The sequence below is a fragment of the Chlorocebus sabaeus genome, chromosome X (assembly GCF_047675955.1).
Source record: "Chlorocebus sabaeus isolate Y175 chromosome X, mChlSab1.0.hap1, whole genome shotgun sequence".
Lineage (NCBI taxonomy): Eukaryota > Metazoa > Chordata > Mammalia > Primates > Cercopithecidae > Chlorocebus > Chlorocebus sabaeus.
In genome coordinates this window covers 55,221,768-55,240,326 of record NC_132933.1, presented here as the reverse complement: position 1 = coordinate 55,240,326, position 18,559 = coordinate 55,221,768, and positions in this window count along the sequence as shown.

Below are 18,559 nucleotides of genomic sequence, written 5' to 3'. Positions count from 1 at the left end.
GGCACCCTGCACCAACTCCTCTACCCCAACAATACCACCACTTCTTCAGCCAACTCCCAAACGGAGGCTAGAAGCCCTGGGTCTCCCAGCACTCCACCCCACACAATGTGCATGTATCCTGCCACACTGCCACTGCTGCTAGCACATGCAAACAAGCACAGATCCTGCTGACACCAACTGATAAATTGCTTTGACTGGTACCATCCTTCAAAATGTTGTGGTCAGTGGTCTCAGAACACCTCAGCCTCTTCAGCACAGCAGGTTCTCACCTTGAGGGGCCAGAGAACAAAGCCAGGCACCCGATACCAGCTCTCCAGAGTTAGAGCATGCAGCCCAGGAGTACTGAGCTGAACCTTGGCTCCCCGCAATCCCCAAAATCTACCAGAAATGAAGTCCATCAGCTGAACTCAACTTATGCCACAATCAAAGCCCCAGGACATCAAAGAAGATAAAAGCAAAAAAACAAAACAAAACAAAACCCACCCCATTCAAAGGACAGCAACTTCAAAGACTGAAGGAACATCAGTCCATACAGATGGGAAAGAACCAATGTAAGAACTCTGGAAACTCAAAAAGCCAGTGTCTTGTTACCTACAGATGACTGCACTAATTCCCCAGCAATGATTCTAAACCAGGCTGAAATATCTAAAATGACAGAAATGGAATTCAGAATTTGGATAGGAATGAAGATCACTGACATTCAAGAGAAAGTTGAAATCCAATCCAAGGAATCCTTAGAATCTGAGGAATACGATATAATGATACAGGAGATGAAAAACAAAATGATTATTTTAAGAAAGAACCAAACCGAGCTGACAGAGCTGAAAAACTCACTTCAAGAATTTCATAATACAATTACAAGTATTAACAGAGGATTCGACCAAGTTGAGGAAAGAATCTCAGAGCTCAAAGACCTGTTCTCTAAAATAACTCACATAAAAATAAAGAAAAAACAGTAAAGAATGAACAAAACCTCTGAGAAATATGGGATTTTGTAAAGAGACCAAATCTATGACACATTGGCATCCCAGAAACACGGACAGAAAGAGCAAGCAACTTGGAAAACATACTTTAGGATACCATCCATAAAAATTCTCCAACCTCACTCACAGAGAGGCCAAAATTAAAATGCAGGAAGTGCAGAGAACCTCTGAGAAATACTACATAAGAAGACCATCACCAAGACACATAGTCATCAGATTCTCCAAGGTCAAAGTGACAGACAAATGTCAAAGGCAGCTAGAGAGAAGAGGCAGTTTTCCTACAAAGGGAACCCCATCAGGCTAGCAGAGGACCTTTCAGCAGAAACCCTACAAGTCAGAAGACAATGGGACCTATATTCAGCATTCTTAAAAAGAATTTCCAACCAAGTATTTCATATCCAGCCAAACTAAGCCTCATAAACAAAGGAGAAATAAGATATTTTTCAGACAAGCAAATGCTAAGGGATTTCATTACCACCAGATTTGCCATACAAGAAGTCCTGAAGAGAGTACTAAACACAAAAAGAAAAGACTGTTACCAGTCACTACAAAAACACACTTAAGTACATAGACCAGTGAGTGACACTATAGAGCAACCACATATAAAAGTCTGCATAATAACCAGCTGACAACATGATAACAGGATCAGATCCACACATATCAATACTAACCTTGAATATAAACTTGCTAAACACCCCAATTAAAAGGCACAAAGTGAAAAATTGGATAAAGAAGCAAGACCCAATACCATGCTGTCTTCAAGAGACCCATTTCACATGTAATGAAACACACAGGCTCAAATTAAAGAGATGGAGGAAAACCTACAAAGCAAATGGAAAACAGAAAAAAGCAGGGGTTGCTATTCTAATTTCAGACCAAACAGACTTTAAGAGAACAGAGATCAAAAAATACAAAGAAAAACATTACATAATGGTAAAGAGTTCAATTTGACAAGACCAAACTATCCTGAATATATAAACACCCAACACAGGTTCACCCAAATTCATAAACCAAGTTCCTAGAGAGCTACAAAGAGACTTAGATAACCACACAATAATAGTGGGAGACGTCAACACTCCACTGATAATATTACACAAATCATCGAGGCAGAAAACTAACAAAGATATTCAGGACCTGAACTTGACACATGACCAAATGGACCTAATAGACATTTACAAAATACTCCACCCAAACACATAAAAATACACATTCTTCTCATCTGCACATGACACATACTCTAAAACTGACCATACAATTGGACATAAAACAATCATTGACACATTTTTAAAAATCCTACAAACCATACTTTTGAACCGTCATGCACTAAAAGTAGTAATCCATACAAATAAAAGAGCTCAAAACCATATAATTATATGGAAATTAAACAATACCATCTATGGGTCTGTCATAGATGGCTTTTATTATGTTGAAGTATGGTCCTTCTATACCCAGTTATTTTTAAGGGTTTTTTTAATCACGAAGGGATGTTGAATTTTATCAGATGTTTTTTCAGCATCAATTGAAATAATCATATGGTTTGTATCCTTCATCCTGTTGAAATGATTTATCACATTGATTGATTTGCATATGTGGAACCATCCTTGCATACCTGGAATAAATCCCACTTGGTTATGATGAATGATGTATTGTTGAATTCAGTTTGCTAGTATCTTGTTAGTGGTTTTTGCATCAATATTCGTCAGCAATATTAGCCTGTAGTTTTCTTTTTTTGAAGTGTCTTTGTCTGGTTTTGGTATCAGGATAATACTGGCCTCATAGAATGAGTTTGGAAGTATTCCTTCTCCTATATTTTTCAGAATACTTTGAGTAGGATTGGTGTTAGTTCTTCTTTAAATGTTTGGTAGAATTCAGCAGTTAATCCATTGGTTCCCAGGCTTTTCTTTACTGGTAGACTTTTTTTGTTGTTGTTTGTTTTCAAAAAACTCTATGGAAGACTTTTTATTATGGCTTAAATCTCATTACTTGTTATTGATCTGTTTGGGTTTTGGATTTCTTTATGGTTCAATCTTGTTAGGTTGTATGTGTCTAGGAATGTATCCATTTCCTCTAGATTTTCCAATTTATTGCAGATAGTTGGTCATAGTAGCCAATAATGACCCTTTGAATTTTTGTAGTATCAGTTGTAAAATGTCTCCTTTTTCATCTGTGATTTCTTTATCTGGGCCTTCTCCCTTTTGTCTGGCTAACAGTTTGTCAATTTTGTTTTATTTTCAAAAATCTAACTTTTGTTTTGCTGATATTTTGTAGTTTTCTTCATTTCAAATTTATCTATTTCTGCTCCAGTCTTTATTATTTCTTTACTTTGGGTTCATTTTGTTTTTGCTTTTCCAGTTCTTTAAGATACATCCTTAGGTTATTTATTTGAAGTTTTTCTTCTTTTTTTAATGTAGGTAGTTACAGCTATAAATTTCCCTCTTAGGACTGCTTTTGCTGTGTATCATAGGTTTTGGTATGTTGTGTTTCCATTATTATTTGTTTCAAGGAATTTCTCAGTTCCCTTCTTAATTTCTTTATTGACCCACTGGTCATGCAAGAGCATACTGTTTAATTTCCATGTATTTGTATAGTTTCCAAAATTCCTCTTGTTTTTGATTTCTAGGTATAACTAAAACACTATAGAAAAAAATATAATAATCTGATAAAAAGTGGACAAAAGATTTGAATAGACATTTCTCAAAAGAAAACATACAAATGGCAAATAGGCATGTGAAATTGTCCTCAACATCATGGATCATCAGAGAAATGAAAATCAAAACTACAATGAGATATCATCTCACCACAGTTAAAATGGCTTATATCCAAAAGACGAGCAATAACAAATGCTGGCAAGGATGTGGAGAAAAGGGAAGCCTTGTACACTGTTGGTGGTAATGTAAATCAGTTCAGTCACTATGGAGAAGAGCTTGGAGGTGCTTCACAAAAGTAAAAGTAGAGCCACCACATGACCCAGCTATTTCACTGTTGGATACATACCTCAAAGAAGAGAAATAAATATATGGAAGAGATATCTGTACTCCTATGTGTGTCACAGCACTGTTCACAATATCCAAGATTTGGGACCAACCTAAGTGTCCATCAACAGATTAATAGGTAAAGAAAATGTGGAACTTATACACAATGGGGTACTATTCAGCCATAAAAAGGAAGGAGATCCTGTCATTTGCAACAACATGAATGGAACTGGAGATCATTATGTTAAGTGAAATAAGCCAGGCACAGAAATTCAAACATTGCATGCTATCGCTAATTTGTGGGGTCTAAAAATCAAAACATTTGAACACATGGAGATAGAGAGTAGAAGGAGGGTTACCAGAGGCTGGGAAGGGTACTGGGGGGTAGGGGAAGGGGAGAGGTGATAATGGTTAATAGGCACCAAAAAAATAGTTTCAAAGAATGAATAATACCTAGTGTTTGATAGCACAACAGGGAGTCTACTATCAAGATAATTTAATCATACATTTAAAAATAACTAAAAGTATAATTAATTGGATGGTTTGTATAACAAAAGATAAATGCTTGAGGGGGTGGATCTCCTATTTTCCATGATGTGATTATTATGTATTGCATGCCTGTATGTAAATATCTCATGTACTCCATAAGTATATGCATCTACTATGTGCCCACAAAAGTTAAAAATTAAAAAATATTAAAAATATTAAAATAAAATAAAAGTTGGCCAGGCATGGTGGCTCACGCCTGTAATCCCAGCACTTTGGGAGGCCAAGGCAGGCAGATCACCTGAGGTCGGGAGTTTGAGACCAGCCTGACCAACATGGAGAAATCCCATTTCTACTAAACATACAAAATTAGTGGGGTGTGGTGGTACACACTTGTAATCCCAGCTCCTTGGGAGGCTGAGGCAGGAGAATCGCTTGAACCTGGGAGGCAGAGGTTGTGGTGAGCCAAGATCGCGCCATTGCACTCCAGCCTGGGCAACAAGAGCAAAACTCCGTCTTAAAAATAAAATAAAATAAAATAAAAGTTGAAAAAAAGAAAAATTATTATTACTTGGAGGCCAGCAGAAATCAAAAACAAAGAAATGAAAACTCCATTGGATGAGATTAACAGCCAACTGAGAATAATAGAAGTGAGGGTAAGTGAGCTTGAAGATATGTCAATCAAAGTTACTCATATGAAGAACAAAGAGGAAGGAAGACTGACACAAAAATGAAGAGAGTATTTATAACTTCTAATACATTATAAAGCATTTAAAATACATGAAATTAGACTCTTGGAGGAGAACACAGAAATAATGGAGCATAAAAATATTGTTAATATAAAAGGTTAAACATTTCCAAATTTAGTAAAATATAAGAAACAACTAGCCAACAAACAAACAAATAAACAAAATAACCAATCATTAATTTACAGAGCAAAGAAGCTTAGCAAACACAAAGTAGGATAAATTCAAAGAAAACCACATTTAGACATATCACAGTCAAACTATGAAAAGACAAAGACAAAGACATAATATTGAAATCAGCAGTGAAATGACAGATAGCTTATAGGAAAAGATTTAAAAAGACAATAGAGACTGAAAGAAACTGGAATCACATCTTGAAAGTGCTGAAAAAAGACATTTTTAGATAAACAGAAGCTGAGAAAATTTGTTACTAGAATATCAAAGCTACAAGAAATGCTAAAGGAAGTTACTCAGTCTGAGGAAAATTATAGATGAAAACTCTAATCTACCTGGAGAAAGCAAAGTCATCAGGAATGATGAATATGTAGGTAAATTTTTAAAAATATTCTCCCACTACTTGATATTTTTAAAAGCCAACTGACTAAAGTAAAAACCATTGCATTGTTCAGTTCATGACATATGTAGATATAAAACAGATGACAATAATAGCACAAAGAGTGGTGGGTATATAAACTTCTACCCTTCAAGGTGCTTATTTTTTATTTGAATTGGTAAAATATTTACTCTATACTATGCTATGATAAAGATGCATTGTTTAATTCTTAGAGAAACTACTGAAAATAATACAAAGAGGTATAAATAAAAATCAATAGAGGAAATATTATAAAATGGAATAATAAAAATTATTAGATTGAGCCAAAGGAAAGCTTTTAATTGGAAGGTATTGCTTAGTCTACTTATATTTCATATAATTATTGATACGGTTAGGTTTAAATTATCATCTTGCTAGCTGTTCTGCATTTTTTTCCTCTCTGTTTCTCCTTTATTGTTCCCACTTGGATTAATGCAATGATTTTTTTTACATGAAAAAGCAAGACACAACTATATGCTACCTTAGCTTTAAGTATAAAGATGTTTTCATATCAAAAGTTTAAAAAATGTAAAAATATATACAATACAAATGGTATGTATAAGAAAGCTGAATTGATTAAAATAATATCAGGCAAAATAGAATTCAAGAAAAAGAGGATTATTGAAGAAAATAAATACATTTATCCTGATAAAAGTGTCAATTCATCCAGAAGACAAAAAAATTCCATAATGTATGTATGTATACCTAATAAAAGAGCTTCAACATACAAAAGCAAAATCTGATAGAACTAAAGAGAAAATAGATACATGTACCATCATGGTTGGATATAGTAACATTCCTCTCTCAGTAAGTGAGAGACCATCTAAATAAAAAATTAGTGAGTATATGAACAATCTGAAAATAAAAAGAGCTGGATCTTTGTAAAGACTGATAAACTAGATAAAATCTAATGTATACCAATGAACAAATGAAAGAGCAAATACAAATTATAAGTATCAGGAATTAATGTAGGGATATTATTCCAGATTTTACACACATTAAAAGGATACTTAGGGAATATTATGAACAATTTTATGCCAAAAAATTGACAAATTAGATGATATGAACTAATTCTTTCAATGACACAAATTGCCAAAACCGATGTAAAAACTATAAAAATCCCTATTAACATGACATTTATAAAAGAAATGGAATGTGTAATAAAAGTACTTACACACACACACACACACACACATACACACAACCCCTATATCACAGTTCTTGGTGATGAATTCTGTGAAACATTTAAGAAGAAAATAACATTCATCTTACGTGAAAGTTTTAAGAAAATAAAGGAGGAAGGAATCCTTCCTAATGCGTTTTATGAGGCTAGGATAATACAACTACCAAAATATGAGAAAGGCATTAAAGGAACAAAAAATAAAAAACCAATATCTTTCATATCGCCACACACACAGAATTTTTTTTTTTTTTGAGATAAGGATCTTGAAATCCTGGGCTCAACTGATCCTCCCACTTCAGCCTCCCAAGTGGCTGGGACTAGAGGTGTGTACCCCTATGCCTGGCCCAGAGGTTTCTTATAATAATTTTTCAAGTTGCCTATGCTAGAATATCTGGGAATTATTTAAAGGAATGTATTACCTAATACCAAACTAAACAAGATTCAGAATTGATGGCTGTATAAAAATTATCTTATGTAAAAATAAAATGTTATCATATTGCTAGCCTCAAAACTTGGTCCTTATAAGCGCCTTTTGATAAATGATCTTGAGTAAAGGACTCACGTAGCAAAAGCCCCCTTACTTAGGTTTGCTTGTTACCAAGCAAAAGCAGGATATTTAAAAAACAATAGTGTTTAACAAGCATCTAGCACATTTTCTTTGCAAGTATTTTTATATACCTCATCACACAGTTTTCATTAATACCTTTTTTCTTCTGGGAAATATGCATGCGTAAAATGCATAGACTGTAAATGGGTAGTTTAATAAATAATTATAAAGGAAAGGTCATACATTTACACTCAGGCAAAGAAACTGCAAGCATCAGAAGCCTCTCACTAGGGTCTCCCTCAGCAAAAGTTCATCTTTCTTCCCAGAGTTGGCACTATTCTGAATTTTGATAATTATTTTCTTTATTGTTTTACTACCCATGTTTGTACTCCTTAGCAATATAAATTAGTTTTGTCTGGTTTTTGAATTCTTTCCTATCTTTTTATTTTGAAAAATCTCAAACCTATAAACAAGTAGCAAACTAGTACAATGAACTTTTTCATATTCTTCACCTAGATTCCCACATTTTCTTTATATCGAGAGATGGAAATACATATGTACTTTATTTGCTGAGCCATGTGAAAATATGGCAAGCACTGGTTTTGAACTTTGTATGAACAGACTTATACTATACATATTATTTTGTGTCTCTTTTTCTTTTTATTGTTATAATATTTGTTGAGATTGATTCCCGCCCACCCCCATCCCTGCTCAAAAAAGCAACGTAGGGCTAGTGGTTTTCATGAAGGGGGATATATTTTCTGGAGGATCTGGGTAATTTAAAATTATAATATCGAATCTAGAGCTTGGATCTAAGGATTATTCCTGAATGAACCCTTTTTCAGAGGCAATTTCATGATACATAGGTATCAGCTGGAATGAAAACCAATGATACGTATTTAGAGTGTTACACCCTACAGGCCAGGATGTAAACTTGGATTAGGATTGTAATCCCACGCTTTGGGAGGCCAAGGCAGGCAGATCACATGAGGCCAGGAGTTGGAGGCCTGCTTGGTCAACATGGCAAAACTCCTTCTCTACCAAAAATACAAAAAAATTAACCGGGTGCGGTGGCGGGCGCCTGTTATCTTAACTACACTGGTGTCTGAGGCACGAGAATCACTTGAGCCTGGGAGGTGGAGGTTGCCCTAAGCTGAGATTGTGCCACTGCGCTCCAGCCTGGGCGACAGAGTGCTGACTCTGTCTCAAAAACAACAAAACAAAACAAAGAAAGAAACGGATTTAATAATCTAAGTCATACTTCCGGTTGGTATAATACCAGTTAATTTGTTTACTAAGGACGGTGAATGATTCATCTTAAAAATGGATGTTTCTTAAAAACTAAGACTCAACTACAGAAAAATGGATGAAAAATTTGCATAAAATGCATTAAGTGGGACCAAATGGTCAATCAATAATGGCTCTAGCCACGGTTGCCTGGAGATGTTACACTGGGAATGAAATGATGCTACATAAATGGAGACTTCTCCTAAGGGGGAAAGGATTCTTCAAGCCAAAGCCTAGAGCAGCATAATAAACTACGCATAGATGCCACAAAATTAAGTTAGTTGTTCCTAGCAAAAGAAACTCAGAGCTCTCAGGTTGTAGAGAGAGAAATTCCATATTGATCTTTCATTGGCACCAATGAATAAAGACTTAATTTTGAGCAAAGTTACCTGCAAAGACCAAGACTTGGTTATTGGGGCATGAAGCAAGAAGAGCCACTTGAGAGCAGGCAAAATGATGATGAAATATGTTTTTTGAATATATTCTATGTGCCAGGCTGTAGTCCAAGTATTTTATAAGCATTAACTCATTTCATCCCTTGAAGTGGGTATTATTTTTGTTTTATCATCTGCATTTTATAGGTTAGGAATTTGAGACTCAGAGATTAAGTAACTGGGACATATCGCCCTAGCATATAAGACACCTACTAAGGCAAGACTGAACAAGAATATCCAGAAACCGCATTGATAATTTTCAGACTTTTTAGGGAAAAGCCACTGGGAATGGATAGCATAGGAGCTGTGTTAGATTTGTAGCTATGTCAATACATTTAATAGTAGTTTTCAATTGTAATTTCATTACAACAAATTACCATGACAAACCTTTTTTTTTTTTTTTTTTTTTGAGATGGTGTCTCACTATGTTGCCCAGACTGGCCTTGAACTCTGGAGTTCAAGTGATTCTTCCACCTCAGTCTCCCAAGTCATTGGGACTACAGTTGCATGTCATCATGCACTGTGACAATCATTTATTATCTCAAGACTTCTGTAGGTCCACAATCCAGGTCGGCTCAACTATGTTCTCTGCTTTGGTTGTCACAAAGCCAGAATCAAGGTGTCAGAAAGCCTGGGATCTTATGTGGAGGCTCTGGGAGAGAATCTGCTTCTAAGCTCATTCAGGTTGTTGGCAGAATTCAGTTCCATAATGTTGTAGAACTGAGGTCTTGTTTCCTAGCTGGCTGTTGACTGGCACCATTCTTTGCTCCTTGAAACTATGCACCTTCTTTGCCTCATGGCTTCCTCCATCTTCAAAGCTAACAACAGTGTATTGACTCCTTCTTGTGAGTTGAATGATCCTGACTTCCCTCTCTGCCTTTCTCTTCTGCCACTAGTCAGGAAAAACTCTTCACTTTAAGACCTATTTTCTGATGGGGTTGGGCCCACACAGAAAATCTCAGATCTTAAGGTCAAATGACATGGACATTTAATTACATTAGCAAAATTTCTTCACAATGGTGTCTGGGTTAGTGTTTCATCACCCGGAATCAAGAAGCTGGAGAGAGTACCTTTAGAATTCTGCCTACCATAACTTTGTTTCTGGTTACTTAAATATTTCAGCACAAGGTAAAATAGAGGTGATAGAAGTAGATATGGAAATGAGGGGAGTGCTGACTACAATTAATATTCAATTTTTGTTTCAATTTTAAAAAGTATGCTTTTGCCAAAAATAGAGAGCAGTCACAAAGAAAGGGATATTCTAATTAAACACCTTTAGGGATAGACACTTTTCTTACTTCTTTCATTTAATTCTTCTAATACTAACTTCATAGGCATGCAGTGGAGCCAATGAAATCACTAATTCAATCAGTTAATATTCAATTTTTAGTGCTTACTTTAATCTCTGTGCATATAGGCTGTGATAGCTGAGGTGCACAGGGATTGGAAAGCTATGATAAACACCTCATTGCTCTCTATTCAGAGTCTTACAGGTCTAGATCAAAGTGTTGGTTGGCCTGAACTCTTATCTAAGGACTTTGAGACAGCATCGGCTTCCAGCCTCTTTCGGGTTGTTGGTTGAATTCAGCTCCTTGTGGCCATAGGGCTGAGGTCTCTGTTTCTTTGTTGGTTGTCAGCTGGGAGCCTCTCTCAGTTCCTTAAGGCCCTCTGGATTCCTCATCACATTGTTCCCTCCATCTTCAAACCTATGATGGTGCATTGAGTGTATCTCTTGTTTCAGATTATTCTGACTTTTCCTTCTGCTACATCTCTTTGGCTCCAGCCAGAGAAAAATTGCTCTGCTTCTAAGGGTTCATGTGATTAAATTGAGCCCACCTGAATAATCCAGGACACTCTCTCTGTTTCAAACTCTGTAGTCTTAATTATGTCTGTAAAGTTCTTTTGTGATGTAATATAGTCATGGGATACAGGGGTTAGAGCATAGACATCTTTGGGGGCCATTACATTCCCAAAGTGATGGAATATGAAGCTGGGAAGAGAAGCTGGAGTAATATTCTGAAGCTCAAATGTCTTGCTAGGAAGTCTATAAGTCATTCTCTAGACTCAAGAGCATTATATTATTGAAGAATTTTGATCTCTAAGAAAAGATGACTGGGAGCACTGTAGAGAAGTTAGGCTGGAGAAAGACGATGGGACCCAGTTTGAAAATTATTGCATAATCCAGCTAAGAAATGTTGAAGACTTGGGCCATTTCATGTGTGGTGGGGAAAGGGTCTTGTTTTCTTTATACTTGGTTAATTTTTCACCTGGAAGTCCTACTAAAGCTTCAGATTTCACCGTTGATGTTATCTCCTAAAAAAACACTCTCAAGTATGTTCTCTCCCAATACCCTACAAAATACTCTTCACATTTTATGATGATTACTTATTTAATTGTGCATCTTCCCTGCTAGGTTTCCTTTGCCTATCGTCCCTGCTTCCATTTTAGATTCGTGAAAAGAATTATTAGTTCTGGGCCATTCATTTCTGTGTATTTGGCATTAAATAATTTATATTGCATGAAAGTTACTAAGCAATTTGGTTTCCAGCCTGAGTGTTTGGGTATAGGACTAAGTTATGAACTGAAGTAGGAAATACACTCCTTATGCTTCATCTCCTTTCTAATGGAAAACATTGGGCTTGCGTTGATTCCATTGCTGAAACACTTTTAAACTTTGTATGAACTTTAAAGCCAGCAGAGGACTGAATGTCTTAAGTGATGACACTGACTTCTACAACACACATTGAATTTACCATGTTTTTCTTAACCCAATTTGTCTTGTGAGATGGCATGTGTGTGCGTTTGTATGTTTAAAGTCATTGTGTTTGTCCATCTGCAGTGAGAACTGGTATACATTAATGAAGCATTTTGCAATAGAAGTCACTATTTTTGTATATTTCTAATGATAAGGTCTAAACTGGAAGGATTATCTTATGATGGAAAGGTTTTTATAGTTGCATCAATACTTAATTTAGCAATAGTTGTTCAGGTAGCTTTTTTGAGCTGACACTACTCAGAGGAAGACCTCACTCTGTCATTATCAGATATGGGCCTGACCAACTGGCAAAGAGAATAACAATCAGAGAATGTATTGATTTCCTTTAGCAAGTTGAAGACATTACCATCATTAGTTCTAAGGCTTTGGATCATTTAGGAAGGTTTGGGCTCCTTGAACAAGTTCCCTGTAACTCCCTTCAGTTTGTCACCTTATTAACAAAGTTTTTCTTTTTTTATTTTTCCTTTTGAACTGTAAGAGCAACTGTATAATCTAATATAAATGTTTTATGAAATAGTATTGTCAACCACTGATGTTTTACAGAAATGCACACTGGGTGGTATAATTATTTAAAGTTTAAAATGTGCTGAACAGAACTCTGTTTTAATAAGCATTTCAGAAGTTGAATAGACTGAAGTTCAAAGGACAAATACTTTTTAAACAAAATTATTCATTTCATTTCCCATGTTTGAAATGAGTAGTTTAAAGCTGCTATTCAAGCTATAAAGGATTCCCTTTGTCTTAATTGTTAATACAATTAACTGCAGTGTAATATCTGCTGGTTTGAACAATAATATTATACATTAATGAGGTTTATGCTAATTTTTATCCTCAGACATCAATTTTCCAGATAAAAGCACACACAAATTTTGCATTTTCCCTTTAATGTAAATCCACATAAATATTTGTTTACTCTGCTTAGTATCCATATTATCTAATATATGAGCACATTATAATCAGTTTAAAATTTTTTCTTTTAGTGAATCTAGTTTATTTCAGGAGCACCATGAGGACAGTAATTTTTGAGCAAGATCAATGGTCTCTCTTCTGCTATATGGCAGATACTTAGAATATATGCTAGTACAGACAGTTTGCCTGCTTGGAAATGAGATATCTGAGGTGGAGTTTGAGATAGTCTCAGGAAAAGATGAAGGTGGAGGAAGCCAGCAAAATAGTGCTGGAGTTAGAGTAGCTATAAAGAGAATGAATGAGACATAGTCATACTAGAACTTTCCTGTATTTATTCTTATATAAAAAAAATTAAAAAATTATTGTAAATTTAAAAAATTTATTTGGTCAATAACAATTGTACATAATTATGGGGCACAATGTTTTGATAGATATATACAATGTGAAATGATGAAATCAAGCTAATTAATATATCTATCATCTCACTTGTCATTTTTTGGTAAGACATGAAATTTTCTCTCTTAACAATTTCAAAATATACATTATTATTAACTACAGTCACCATGCTTTGCAATATACCTCAAAAACTTATTTCTTCTAACTGAAAGTTTGTACCTTTTGACCAACATTGGAAAATCTCCCCTTTAAACATGCTAACAAATTCTTTTGGAAATTAGCGTGAAATTTTAACACAGATAAGTTGAATACATTCTAATTAGTGCCACTGAAGCTTGATGGGAAGATACTCAGTTAAAAATTGCAATTAATGCTAATAATCTGTTCAAAAATAGATTGAACAGGAGAAAAACATCAGAGGTTGCAGAGATACAGAGTGAAAAAAAAATCCTTGAATCTCAAGGCAAAAACATGGTGAGGAAAAATACCAAAATAACATAATTGTGAGAATCCCATATAAACTGTTTGGTCACATGGAGGATATGAGTGATACTTTCAATACTCATCACACAAGTGGGCACATTGGCAAAACAAATCTTAATGGGGACTCGAATTTTCAAGAGATATGTCTAAAGTCTCAGTGTTCTGAAAGCAGAGCATATGATGAATTCTTGACTTGCCTAACAATTTCACCTTATTGGCAACTGAGGAAGCAATGAAGGAAAGCTTTCTCTGAAATTAGGATTGCAAAGAATATGCATTGTGTACGAGGTATTGTGATTTCAGCAAAACATATAGCAAAAATGATTTAATCTACAAAAGTGGATTAAATGCTAAAATATGGATACGGACCATACTGTAAAAGTAGGTTCATATTCATAACTTGTTTAATAACTGAATGCAAAGTCTTGATTGGTGGATCATTGTTAACCTAAAAAAGGTCTCTAGTGCCTTGCGGCAAAACCCTATATTTGCTTCTGTTCCTTTCTATATATTGAGCAATTATCTGGATCAAGACACAATAGTTTTGCTTGTAGAATTTGCTGATGATTCTATTCTGAGAAAGAGAACAGGTAAGATGAATAAAAGACTCAAGATTCAAACTCATATATATGTTGGAAGAATGCCCCCAAAGTAATAAGATGAAATTTAATGTGAGTAATGATTAAGTTCTATACATTGATTTAAACATAGAAACATTCATAGATTTTCCACTGTACAATTCATAATGGTGAATAGCTTAGTATCATAGCATTATTATGAAAAACCTTAGCCTTTTATTGCACTGCCAACTCAACATGGGCCAGCACTATGATACGGCAGCCAGAAAAGCAAATGACTATGTTGGGTTGAGTTAAAGGAAGCACAGAGTACAAGAAAAGGGAATCAGATCATTCCAAAAGCACTCTGTTAAGTTTTTGTGCTGCTTATTTTTATTGATGAACTGCTAATGTCCAGAAGGGAAGGCCTGGGTAATATCATGTCACATGAGAAAAGATGGAACAAACTAGGGCTATTGATTCCAGAAAAGAAGAACTTAAAAGGGATAAAAAAAAAGACTGTCTATTTATTTTAAGAACTATCTTGTGGAAGAAGGATTAGGCTTCCTCTGTACATTTAGTACCTAGCACAGCCTGGTACACAGTAGATACCAAAAAAAAAGTTGTTAAAATTCATTCATTGAAATATTATTTTCTTATATGGCAGGTATTATTTTAAGTACTTGGTATACAGCATTGAGCAAAACAGACATAGTCCTTTTCCTGTAGAACTTATATTCTAATGAGAGGAGAGAGAAGATAAACTGAACAGATAGCTACATAATGTAATGCTAGACAGAGAGTGGTTAAAAGCGAGGGCTCTGGAACTGGACTGCCTGGCTTCAAATCTTTGCTCAGGCTTACCAGCTCTATGTGACCTTATACAAGTTATCTACTCTTTCTGTAACTCAATTTTCTTATATGTAAAATTGAGATATTAATAGTGCCTACCTCAAAGAGTTCTGTGAGGGTTAAATGAGGCACTCCATGTAAAGTTCTGTGGACAGTGTCTGACATAAAGTAAGTATTCCGTAATAACCATTATTGTTATAGTCATAAACATTCTGAAGAAGGAAAAGCACGGTAAGGGGACAGATCAAAGAATGGGAAAAGAACGTCATTCCAGAGAATTGTGTGTAGAAGATACATGAAGACAGATTGGAATTATGACGTGTCATAGTTCTACACCATTTCACATGTTCATCTTCCCCCATTTGTCCTCCTCTCCTTTATTTGCCTGGATGATCTCTGTTTACCTTTTGAAACCAAGCTCAGATAGCACCTCACCCAGAAGGCTGAATTGATCCCCTTTGCTACTAGAGCTGGCTATTCTCTCTTCCATGCTACTTTTATTTTTTAAAATTTATCACAAGGTATTCTATTAAAATGTATGAGAAGGTCTAAGGCATAATGGTTAAGATCTCAGGTTTTGGAGTCAGACAGAACTGAGTTTGAATTACCAATCCATCACTTACTGACTGCTTGACCTTGAATAACCACTATATCTCTCCAAACCTTGGTTTTCTCATTTGTAAATTTGGGATAATAATATATACTATATAAGGTATTTTTAATAAATGAGAAAATGTATTCAAGAAGCAGTACAGGGTTTTAATCCCAGCTCTATCCCTTAGATATGTGAATTTGGACAAGCCATTCAACCTCTCAAATTCTTAATCTGCAAATGGGAGAACTAATCCTTTCTTCTGGAGTTATTGTAAGAATTAAAAAATGTATATAAAGTGCCTGGAACATAGTAGGCTCTGAATATATGCTTGCCAAATTGAGTTTGATTGGCAATCAGAGCTTTTAGAAAGAGTTGCCTTTTGAAGCTGTAAGTTCCTTGTTATATTATGAGGTGGTCATAGTAGATGGCAATATCCTGGAGATGTTGTACAGGGGACTCCTGCAATGGCATAGTGGATGGATGAGGTCAGTACTTCCCAAACTTTGATCCATGGACCAGCTGCAGCAACCCCATCAAGTCTAATTTAATAGGTCTGGGATGAGAACTACCAATCTAGGTGACTACTAAATTGCCTCCAACTCAAAGGTTAATGATTCTGTAAATTAGAATTTAGTTCATAAGTTATGGACTTCATTAATTTCATCACATGCACTCCACTCTGTATCCTTTGTACCCAGGCTTCCACTTTTTGCACCGACGCATATTATTAAATGGTTTCTTAACTACAATAAGCCCAAGAAAAGTGATTTTCATTTATCTTCATTTATTTATTTATGCATTAAGTTTAAGTAGAGTCAGACATTCAAGAATCATGTTTTCATGCTGTGTGAGATAATTGGTTAATCTTAGTTTAAGTTTTCTCATTATTCAATATCCTTCCTTTTTACTTAAAGCTGTGTTATCATTGCCAAAGCTTTTCCGAGGCATCTTCTTGAATTTGAAGTTGCAGAATTACAAGTTACCAAAGTCAACCATGACACAAGCGTAGAAGGTAAGAGAACTTACATGACCTTGGGCAAACACCGTTGTCCTGCTGTGTGTCAACTTCCTCATCTGCAAAATGGGAAGAGGAAAATGAAGATAAGGCTTTTAAAGCTTTTTAAATATGAGGAAGTGTTATCTACTTTGTGATTTTCATTAATTTCGATATTATAGATTTTTTTCTGAATTTTTGCATCTGGATTCATTTATTATTTTTAAAGATTTGCATATTTTAAAAATGTTTCAAATACCTAAATATCAAGGTATAGAGATGTTAATACATGGTAGAAATTTACTTGTGTTTGATACTAATGTACAAAAGACATAATGAAGGAAATCTAGCTAGGAAATTAGGAAAAAGGAGAGGGAAGTTGAATTGGGGAAAGAAAGGTTTTTTCAACAGTGTGGACTCCTCATTGAAAATATTAGGGGAACAAGCTGAAGTTTTGAACTCTTCTACCTGGGAAAATATTTTAGAAATATTTATTTTCCAATTTGTATGTACTTTGGGTGTTGTGGCTCCTTATGGTTTCTTTTCCTTTATTTCATCTAAAGAAAAAAAGAAGTGATACATGTGCAGAACGTGCAGGCTTGTTACATAGGTATACATGTGCCACAGTAGTTTGCTGCACTATTGACCCGTCCTCTAAGTTTTCTCCCCTCACCCCCCACCCCGCAACAGGGCCTGATGTGTGTTATTTCCCTCTCTGTGTCCATGAGTTCTCATTGTTCAGCTCCCACTTATGAGTGACAACATGCGGTGTTTGGTTTTCTGTTCCTGTGTTAGTTTGCTGAGGATGATGGCTTCCAGCTTCATCCATGTCCCTGTAAAGGACATGATCTCATTCTTATTTTTGGCTGCATAGTATTCCATGGTATATTTATATACCATATTTTCTTTATCCAGTCTATCATTGATGGGCATTTGGGTTGGTTCCATGTCTTTGCTATGGTGAATAGTGCTGCAATAAACATATGTGTGCATGTGTCTTTACAGTACAATGATTAATAATCCTTTGGGCATATACCCAGTAATGGGATTGCTGGGTTAAATGACATTTCTGGTTCTAGATCCTCGAGGAATTGCCATACTGTCTTCCACAATAGTTGAACTAATTTACATTTCCACCAACAGTATAAAAGTGGTCCTATTTCTCTACAGCCTCACCAGCATCTATTGTTTCCTGACTTTTTAATAATTGACATTCTGACTGGCATGAGATGGTATCTCACTGTGCTTCTGATTTGCATTTCTCTGATGATCAGTGATGTTGAGCTTTTCTTCATATGTTTGTTGGCCATGTAAATGCCTTGAGAAGTGTCTGTTCATATCCTTTGCCCACTTTTTGATGGGGTTGTTTGTTTTTTCTTGTAAATATGCTTAAATTCTTTGTAAATTCTGGCTGCATATTAGACCTTTGTCAGATGGGGAGAATGCAAAAATTTCCTCCTATTCTGTAGGTTGCCTGTTTACTCTGATGATAGTTTCTTTCACTGTGCAGAAGCTCTTTAGTTTAATTAGATCTCGTTTGTCAATTTTGGCTTTTGTTGCAATTGCTTTTGGTGTTTTTGTCATGAAGTCTTCGACCGTGTATAACTTCTTTTCATGTCCTCACAACATGGACATGTATGAGCCAATTATGATAATGTGGTTGTTATCAGGGTCTTAGAGAATCTATTTTGAAGGAATTCAAAGCAGACTTGAAAAGTATCTTTTTATACTCCCTTTTAATGTCTTTGTAAAAAATATTTGAGGATC